Source organism: Lissotriton vulgaris, chromosome 4_1 (assembly GCF_964263255.1).
Source record: "Lissotriton vulgaris chromosome 4_1, aLisVul1.2, whole genome shotgun sequence".
Classification (NCBI taxonomy): Eukaryota; Metazoa; Chordata; class Amphibia; order Caudata; family Salamandridae; genus Lissotriton; species Lissotriton vulgaris.
The window spans coordinates 1,833,142,305-1,833,152,557 of record NC_141691.1 but is presented as its reverse complement, the minus strand read 5'-3'; the positions used below and the strand labels follow the sequence as shown (position 1 = coordinate 1,833,152,557).

Genomic DNA, 10,253 nt, shown 5'->3' with positions numbered 1-10,253 from the left:
GTGGCATTTCTACACATGACACACACATGCCACATACACCATTGCGAAGCATTCATTCTCACGAGCTCGCACATACCAAATTCGAGCATGCACTCCCCATGCATCAGGAACTACCAGGGACACAGACATTCCCCATGCATTTCTATGGGAGAGCCTGCCAGCCTAACTACATGCACGCACTTTACTCTGGGACACAGGGAAAAAGTGCGCACAGACCAGAAAATCATCCACACAGATCACAGATCTAAAGCAAAAAGATTAGGGGTGAACCTGCCTTAAGGGCCAAGTCCAACACAACCCCCTTCCAGCCAAAACGCAGGGCAGACCAATCACCACCGTGATGGACTTTCCTGCTTGGGGCGATAAAACACGGACGCAGGCCCACAACTGCAGGGACACCCTCCTATTTTACGCCACGGTGAACCCCTGGTGTTCTTTCTAAAACTATGGTAGGGACTAACTGGACTACCCCACTGGTACTCTCCAGCTGCCCTCGGCCAGAACCAGGCCCTAGGCCACCCAGGTGCCACTGGTTCCTGCCTACTCACAAAGTGGGGGGTAGTAACCCCTGGCACATAATAGACATTTTCCACTCTTCCTGCCTGCAAGACAGGGCTAGACTGCCACTGGTTCTCCAGCCTAGGGTATACAACCTTAGGTGGACCAGGAGTCTCAGGGAAGGCTCTCCTCCCCTTACCTCTTCTCCTAGGGTTCCTCCGCCTCCTGCGAGGGGTACCCTCTAAACACCATTTTCCCAACCTAGGGTTTAACCCCTCAGGTGGTACTGGGGTCAGAGGTGGGCTCTCCCACCCTCTGCACCCCCTTCCAGAGTCCTGCTCCCTCCCAACCGGGGCGGCACCTCTGGAGAAAGAACTGGTCAGGACACTGATTACAGTATTCCCTCCCTTCAGGTCAGGCAAACCCTGAACCTGGACCTCCAACCTCCGGTCTAGAACCTTTGGTGGAATCACTGCCAGGCACTCCAGGACTTCTGGGGACTCACATCCTATCCCCCAATCACTCTTTTTACTGGACTTCTGTACTCTCCCTACTGGAGCAGTACTGCCAGACTCTACAACCATAGAAGCTCCGCTTACAGATGCTCCAGGTCCTCCACACACTAGGAGATCTCCCTCAAGTGAACTAACAGGTAAGCTTAGGTCCCCACCCTGGTGTTCCCTAAAGAAACCATCCAGGCTCTGAGGCAGGGCTTCGGGCGTCTGGGGACTCTCGGTCTCACACTCACTCCCGCTCCTCTGAGACAGGCAGTAAGCCCCTACACCCTCCTCACTATACTGGGACCTAGCTGGGCTACTCTCACCCTCCTCCACCACGCTGGGTTGGAGAAAACCTGACCCACTATTGTTGGAATCACTCACTAGTGACTCTAAAGAACCTTTCGCACTTTCCAAACTGTCGGCTTCCCTTGCCAGTAACTCTGGATCAGTAAATGCAACTTGCAACAGATGTTGGCGCAACTCGGGCGAACAACCACTGAGCAGGTGCTCTTTGAGAATCATACAAAACAGTATGTCATAATCAGAGTCCGTGTGAACCCATACCCAATCAGACAGTGTTCCATAACATTCATCCACAAACTCCACCCACGACTGGTGAGACAGTTTCCTACTGCCCCTGAATTTCAACCTATACTCCTTTTCCTGGGAAACAGGTACCATACTCGGGGAACTGGGAGTGGGACTGTCTACACTGACACTTATAAAGCTGCCACCACTGGACTCCACCCTCCCTGGGGTATCCAGACAATTACAACTGCACTCAGGGGATAACCTACTCTCTAGGGCTACCTACTCCCTGAACAAGGCCCTTTCAGCCTCTAGCTTGGCAAGCTCCAACCTGAGCTGTTCCATCGCTAGCTGATGTTCCCTCTCTTCCTTCCTATCCAACCACTCTTCTGGGGACAGAGAAAGGGATGGGGCGCTGGTACTGACACTGGACCCAGCAAGGGACTCCCTATCTATGGGGTCCTCACTATCTGCTGGTGCCCATCCACTGTCATCATCATACAACTCACATTCTTCAGGGCTCTCCACAGACTCACCACCCTCATGGCGTGCGGCCCGGGCCCTATCTCTCTCACTGCGCTCAAGATCCCACTGACCCTTTTGCCATAGGATCAGGCTGCTCCTAAGTTCGGACTGAGTATCTGACTCATCCACCCCTATGTCTCTCTCTTCACAGAATCTGACCAACTCCAACATACTGTATCTAAACAGATCACAGAAATCAAAAGTAGACTCCATTTTGGCGGACGTTCTCAAGAAGAGTTTGGCACAGGGAACCTGGGGGTCTGAGCTAAACAGGAGAATACAATTAACAAAATTCAGCAAGATTCCTATCTCAGAGAACTTGCACTCCACTGTCCAGTGTAACACACACTCATTCACACACAACCCTCCCCTCGGACTGGTAAGGCAGTTTCTACCACCCCTGATTTTCTCAACCTGACCATAAGCGACACAGGTACCAAACTCTGGGAGCAGGGCGGGGAACAAGGTACTGGACAAAATACAAAATGACACCTTTCAGGAGAAGCAATACTGATCTTCACCTAAAAAACAATAATCCCCAAAATGCGGTTATCTAAAAGTGTAGAGCTTTGAAGTGTGGCCTGTCGCCACTGTGGTACAACGCAAACACAAATCCTTATCCACACCGCTTGCCGCCAATGTTAGAAACGGGACCCGGGCTGGCCAAAGTCAGTCAGGGATCACCATTTCTAAGGTCAGGCAAGGGAGTTACACGCCAAGATAACCCCTGCTCACCCTCTAGGTAACGTGGTGCGAGCAGCAAGGTTAAACTTGGAAGCGGTATGAGTTAAGTATTTGCGCACGCACCCCAGCAACAACACCCAAGGCCCACCACAAAGGAAACTCCACACAAGGTTATATAAAAAATAGCCTTTGTATTATAGTAAAAACACATTAGATAACACACAAACTTTACAATGTGCCAACAGGCACGGGCAGAATTTACAAGGGATTATGTACAGGACAGGGACACATGGACCACTGTCAGGGGTAGGCACTTGTTAAAAATAATACTTGTAGGTATACACTTAGCACATAAACATATAATGATTAGCACCAAAATAGTACATGTAGCACACAACCAGTAATCACCGGTAAAGAGTAAATACCTCCTACGCAACCCTAAACACTGTAGGAAAAATCATGCAGGGAACTAGGGGCCCGATGTAGGTAAATCCCATTTACCGATTTTGAAATACCGAATTTGACTGATTCGGTATTTCAAAATCGGTAAGTGGGATGTAGGTCCCAACATCTGGATTCGTTACCGAATCCTTAACAATTCTTTAATTACCGATTCGGTAAATACCGAATCGGTAATGCCCATTCATTCCTATGGGCTTTGAAGCCCATAGGAATGATTAGGCATTACCGATTCGGTATTTACCGAATCGGTAATAAAGAATTCACAAGGGTGCAGGGGGTGTCACTTTGACCCCCTCTAGCACCCCCAAAATGGGCATGTGTGCAATGTGGCACACAGACATGCCCTAAGGGCACGTCTGTCTGTCACATGGCACATGTGTACATGCACAGATGTGCATGTACACAGGCATCGGTATAAAATACCTAAGCAGGTCACTTTTAGCAAAGGTAATCGGACATCAACAATCCTCTAAGCAGGTCACATTTAGCAAAGGTGATGAACATAAAATACCTAAGCAGGTCACTACCTCGGGGGAACCTCGCTTCCTGCTCCTCCTCCGGCTGCTTCCCGGGGGAACCAATCACCGCGCAGGTCGCCCGGCGAGCCTCCCGCAGCCTAAGCCAATTGCAGCGCGGCTCCCGGGTGACGTCAGCGGTGGTTCCCTCGGCTTTTCCTCGACGCCGGGCTGCGGCGGTGATTTCTGCATGGGGCAATGCCGGGTGGGCTCCGGCTCTTTAATAATAAAGTAACGCGGCCAGATGCGGGGTGGGCAGCCGCTAAATAATTAAATAAAACAGGGTGGGCACTTGTTCTTGGGCACAGCAAATTCGGCAAATACCGGCACCGGCTTGGCCACCACGAGCAGGCACAGCAAGCAAAGCGCTCCACTGCGCTAGCAGGCAATGAAGCGCTCCCAAGCGCTAGGGGCATGAAATAAAGCGCTCTCCAGCGCTATGGGCAAAAGAAAAAGCTCCAGCAGGGTCTGGAGGCAGACAGAGGGGAAAGGCAGGGCCAGAGCCAGCACACTGGGTCTCCAGGCAGGGAGACAAGCCAAGTGGCGGTCCTCTTGGCCCCAGCAGCAGCAGCAGCCCCCTCTGGCAAGGATCCACAAGCAGAACAGAACCAAATTGTATGGGGACACAGCCCCTTCTTATACTGTAAAACCCTTTGTCTCATGGTGCAGGGTGGGGGAGAAACCAGTTGCAGCTGGTTTTGAAGTACCCTTGATAGCTCAACCACCCATTTCATTCACTGGCAGGGCTAGGGACATCAGTCGCACTACAGGGGGTGGAGCCAGGATTGTGTGGGGAAAGTCCAGGCCCATCAGGGACCAGGTGCACTCCTCCCAAGCCATCAACATGCTAATCTCACACTCACCACCGGGCAGACCCATCCAGCCTTCCTGGAGCCAGGCTCACCAGCCAGCTCCAGCCAATCACACGGCAGGCATATTTTACATTAATATGCCAAGTCCTAGAAGTGGCATTTCTACACATGACACACACATGCCACATACACCATTGCGAAGCATTCATTGTCACGAGCTCGCACATACCAAATTCAAGCATGCACTCCCCACGCATCAGGAACTACCAGGGACACAGACATTCCCCATGCATTCCTATGGGAGAGCAGGCCAGCCTAACTACATGCACGCACTTTACTCTGGGACACAGGGAAAAAGTGCGCACAGACCAGATAATCATCCACACAGATCACAGATCTAAAGGAAAAAGATTAGGGGTGAACCTGCCTTAAGGGCCATGTCCAACACTTCCTGAGCCCAATTACTTGTTTATAAAGTTGTCTTGCCGACTTATTAAGGCCCTATCATGGGGGACAATGTGCAAGGCTTTTTTAAGGTCTTTTTAGGCCCTAGTACACTCTGCATTACACCATCTAATTTCCTGAGGGGCGTTGTTCTTCTTCAGTACCTTAGTCAAGTTGTTGGCGACCTCTTCACAAATGTCTTGAAAACAGTGTATGACCACCTCCGAAGTAGAAGCCTCAGATAAACATTTAAAGACCTTTCCAGTATTAGCTCTGGCAATACTCTCTTCAAATTTTACAGCATCTATTTTAGACCATTTTATTTTCACCCCCTGACTAGGATCATAATTTGTAGGATATTCATTGCCTTTACCCTTTGCTGCCATTATTTGCAGACTAGATGTCAGAGGGTTATGATCACTAGTAGGGTTATGTTCTACCAAAAAGCTTTCCACCAAATGTGAAAATTTACATGATATCATCATGAAATCTATAGTGTTGGATACTGGATAGGAGGGGTACAAACCAGAGAATCAAAAAAGCAGAGGTAATTGACTATATCATTTAATGCTTCGCCCTGTGGGGTATGTTAAAATGAGCAAAAGGTTGGTTTTCAATATCTAACATCCCACACGCGCGTGCTTACTATAACGGCATATGGTGCAATTAAAATCTCCTGTCCATAATATTCATACAGGGAAAACAACACCTGCAGCCTTATTATTCTCCTCTTTAAGGGTGTTAATAATCCCACCCTCATTTTGATCAAAGATATTATACTACCAGGTAATCAATAGTATTGGGACTTCAATTAAATTAGAGATCAAGATAATCTGGTACCAGGGTGAGTCCACGATATTCTCTATCTTTACTGATCCATATTTGACAGAGATCATGGTCACTAAACCTCCTTTTGCCCTCCCTGCGAGTGACGGATTTGCGTCTACTGTAAATAAACAAGAGACGTCAATAACCACTTCCTCTCTGCATCATGTTTCCTGGAGGCAAATAATATCAAACGTCTTAATATATAGTAGCCAAGTCTCATCAGTGAGTCTAGTTCTAATACTCGCAATGTTACAGGAGACCATTCTCAATGCGTTGACATATTGTTGGTCAGTGGCCACCTTATCTCCACTAACTTCAACAATAGGCTGTTCTGCATGCTCAATACTTATAATACCGTTAACCCTTTCCTCGCAGTCTGTGTCCAGATGTAAAGAATAATTTGGACTATTAACTAAACCAGATAGAGGACGAAGGGCCTCAGTACTTTTTAATGAACCAGGGCCTATATTAGATTCATTATTTAGGGACCAGCTGCTACTGGTGAGCTAGTTCAAATGGTACTCTGCTTTCCTTAGGCCATTGGAAGAGGTGCAAAGAGATGCTGGATCTTACTTACAGTTACAGCCATTCCGATGCCATCTTGTTGCATCTGGTAAAGTGGGCCTAGTCGAGCAAGGGAAGAAGGACCAGTAGAGACTCAAATATCCACTGTGAATGAGGAGCTAACTTGAAGGCAACACCAACACAGCCAGAGATGTCGTCCTCAGCACTCAGGATCCTCCTAAAAAGTGGTGAAGAGGTCTGCTACATAGGGTGGATGATAAATTCCTGGAACACTTGATGATCGCTTACCCAGACAGGTAACTGTCCCTTCCAGAGAGAACATAGACGCTGTCCCTTTGTACAAAGCCAGAGGCCTATTGGGAGCTGGTGTCATGTGTCAGGGCAAAGCACCACATAAGACAGTCAGGAAATTAACCACATGGAGACAATGGAGAATGGGACAGTGGGTACTACAGTCATAGCATTCAGGGTCAGATCGTAAATACTTCACCCAGCCACCACTGGACCAGTTGTTATGTTATGTTAATTTTGACTTGTAGAGTGCTTAATACCTGCAGGTCTTTAAGCACTTCTAGAAGATCCACGGAAGTTCCAAGGAAGTGTTGTATCACAGAGGGGAGTGTTATGCCCAGGCTTCTGTAAATAATAGGGTCTTAAGTTTCTTCCTGAATGGAAGGAGGCAGCTTTCAGAGTGAAGCTGACCAGGCAGTCTGTTTTAAAGTTGCAGCATAAGGGCCGAGAAGACTCAACCACATTTAGTGTAGTTGAATCGTGGACCTTTCAAAAGGCCCTCCGTGGAGGACCTTAGAAAGCGACAGAGGGCATATTTCTCCAGGCGTTCCTTGATGTAATTGGGTGCCTGTCTAAACAGGGCCTTGTAAGTAATGCAGAGGCCTTTGAATTTGGCCCTCTGCTTGATGTGTAGCCAGTGTAGTTGTTGCAGTAGGGGTTATGCCGACGGCGCCTAGGTAGCTTGAAAATCAACCTGGCAGCATCATTCATCACCACCTGGAGTTTGCCCATCTGTGAGTCCGGTACTCCGATGTAAAGCGAGTTCCCGTAGTCAAGCCGGGCCAGGATCAGGGCGGCCACCACTGTCCTCATGGTTAAGAAGGAGAGGATGGGGGCAAGTCTCCTCAACTGCCTAAGTAGGCTGAGTTGACTTACAGGCTTGAGATATGAGAGCCCTGTAAATAGTTAGTAAACACGGTAGACCTTGTCTATTTAATTCGAGAAATGAACAAAAAGAGGCACTTGAAATACTTTAAGAGCTACAATCCTTTCCAACCCCTCAGCAGCTTTGATCACAAATTGCAATGGAATATTTAACTAATTTACCCCCTCAGAAGAAAAGACTGTGTTGTTAGTTGTAATTGACAATCTCCCTAATACAGGCCATATTATTGCATTGGGAAAAATTCCCACACTTGCATCCGTATTCCTCAAAGAAATAATCAGATGGACTTCCTCATGTCATCATTACAGACAGATATAGCTCGATTTTGGAGAACATTACTGAACCAACTTGGAGTATTACATATTATGTTCACAAACTGCCATCCCCAGATAGAAGGAAAGACTGAAAGACTGATTCAAATGCTTGAACAATATGAGTATGGAGTAATGGAATACTAGATAGAAGACATCATCAAGAGCAACTATAATATCTGGTAGGATGGAAAGGGTACCTGGGAACCTGAAGCCTTTGTCGGTGCCCTGAGAGAGGTAAAAAATGTCATAAGAAGTTTGTTCATAAAGCTAGTCTTAAGAGGATGGGGACCTTCGGTAGGGGGTACTGTCAAGTTTAGGGCAATGAAGGAGATGACAAACAAGGTTGAGAAGACTACAGTTTTGGAGGATAATAGTTTCCAGGGTCGAGTCTGAAACATATTGCCCCAGCCACCAGAGGATCAGTAGTTGACTTCCAGGTCAGGGATGGCAGCACCATATAAAGAGCTAGTGGATGTTGAAGACCCTATCCGGCAATATGAGTTGTTTTGACTTTTTCGTGAGGTGTTATTGTTCTGGTTCTGTTTCTTCTCTTTCAGTGAGTCATAATTAGAAGTGGACATAACTCGCAGAATTCAGTCTAGCGTAATGACTGTCCATTAACTGAAAATTCAGCGAGAATATGCATAAATATTCGAGAAGAGTAACTAGGCATTTTCCTTGACTTACACCTGCACTCACAGCTTAATGGAAGCAAGACGGAGATCATTCTGTTTGGGAAAGCTGATGAGTTTTTCCTGTGTAGATTTTTTTTTGCTGCAAGAAGCTGAGGCGGTGGGAGGTGAGAGGAACATTGGTAGCATTTTGGTGTCCTAGGAGGTGAGCAGAGCCCAGCTCACAGGTGTCCCAGAGAGGTGGGTTTTGTTTATTTCGGCGAATGAGTAACAGTCTCCCACGGGGTGTGTGGAAGTGGATGGCATTTTCCAAAACTGCTGCTCCAGGACCATCCACTTCAAGACCCTCTTCTCGTATGCGTGTCTGCAACCTATACCCATCCTTGTTGGAACCCCCGCGATATGGTCATATTGACATTGCCAGCTCGTTTGTTTTTTGTTCTGCTTGCCCGAGGACTCTACCTGCTGACACAGCTGTGCTACCCTAGCGCGAGAAACTCTTTCCCTGCTCCTCCCGGTCCCCCCCGCCGCCGCTCACCAATTCAACTAGTGGCCGCTGAGCGGGGGGAATACGGTGCCCACAAGCGCTTGCAGTATTGTCCCACCTCCCTGAGAAGCTTACAGCGCCCGGAGGTGCATAAAAAACCTGCGCTCCCGGAGTAGAGTGGGAGACATTGCCAGCTCATTGATTTTTTGTTCTGCTGGCCCGAGGACTCTACCTGCTGACACAGCTGCGCTACCCTAGCGCGAGAAACTCTTTTCCTGCTGCCTCCCGGTCCCCCCCGCCGCCGCTCACCATTTCAACTAGCGGCCGCTGAGCGGGGGGACTACGGTGCCCACAAGCCCTTGCAGTATTGTCCCACCTCCCTGAGAAGCTTACAGCGCCCGGAGGCGCATAAAAAACCCGCGCTCCCGGAGTGGAGCGGGAGACATTGCCAGCTCGTTTGTTTTTTGTTCTGCTGGCCCGAGGACTCTACCTGCTGACACAGCTGCGCTACCCTAGCGCGAGAAACTCTTTTCCTGCTGCCTCCCGGTCCCCCCGCCGCCGCTCACCATTTCAACTAGTGGCCGCTGAGCGGGGGACTACGGTGCCCACAAGCCCTTGCAGTATTGTCCCGCCTCCCTGAGAAGCTTACAGCACCCGGAGGCGCATAAAAAACCCGCACTCACTCCGCACCGTGGGACACGCGCGCGTGGCGCCGGACTAAGCCCGGGACAAGGGCGGGCCGTCTGTGGCCGTCCGGGGCTGGCCAAGGCTGGGCTGGGCCACCCCCCTTTCATATTGACCTGAAGATTACAAAAGTAAGACTGTAATATATTTCTTGCCTCGATACATTACTGGTACATGTGACTGTTACTGTTACTGTTGTCTATATAGCACAAATATATGCAGTTAGCCATTCTCATATTCTGATTTGTCATCAGTTCTATTGAGTTATTGTCTACTCTTGGTTTATTCCCTTATATATATACTGTGTAGACACATTATACATCATAGGAACATGAGTGGTCGTCAGAGAAAATCTAGAAAATCTGCGGTGGGTGGTTCTGTCCAAGGGCTATATCCGCACTCGAACAAGAGATCGAACTGACGGAAAGGCGCTTATCTATAGAACAGCTGTATAGTAAGCTCTCATCCTTGGGCAAAATACAGCTAGCCACCACTCCACCGACCCAAACTTCCCAAAAATCTTATGATGCTGACATCAGCATTCCATTACAACTTCAGGATCAAACATCTCCATCGATAGCACACACAGACAAGTCACCTACTGTTCAGCACTTAGACATTACTTCAGAGGAGGAAAT

At 48.5% G+C, this 10,253-nt stretch overlaps 1 pseudogene; it reads right to left on the bottom strand.

Moving 5' to 3' along the window:
- Positions 1-329: 329 nt before the first annotated feature.
- Positions 330-5,354, bottom strand: LOC147724596 (uncharacterized; annotated as a pseudogene).
- Between the last annotated feature and the right edge of the window lie 4,899 nt (positions 5,355-10,253).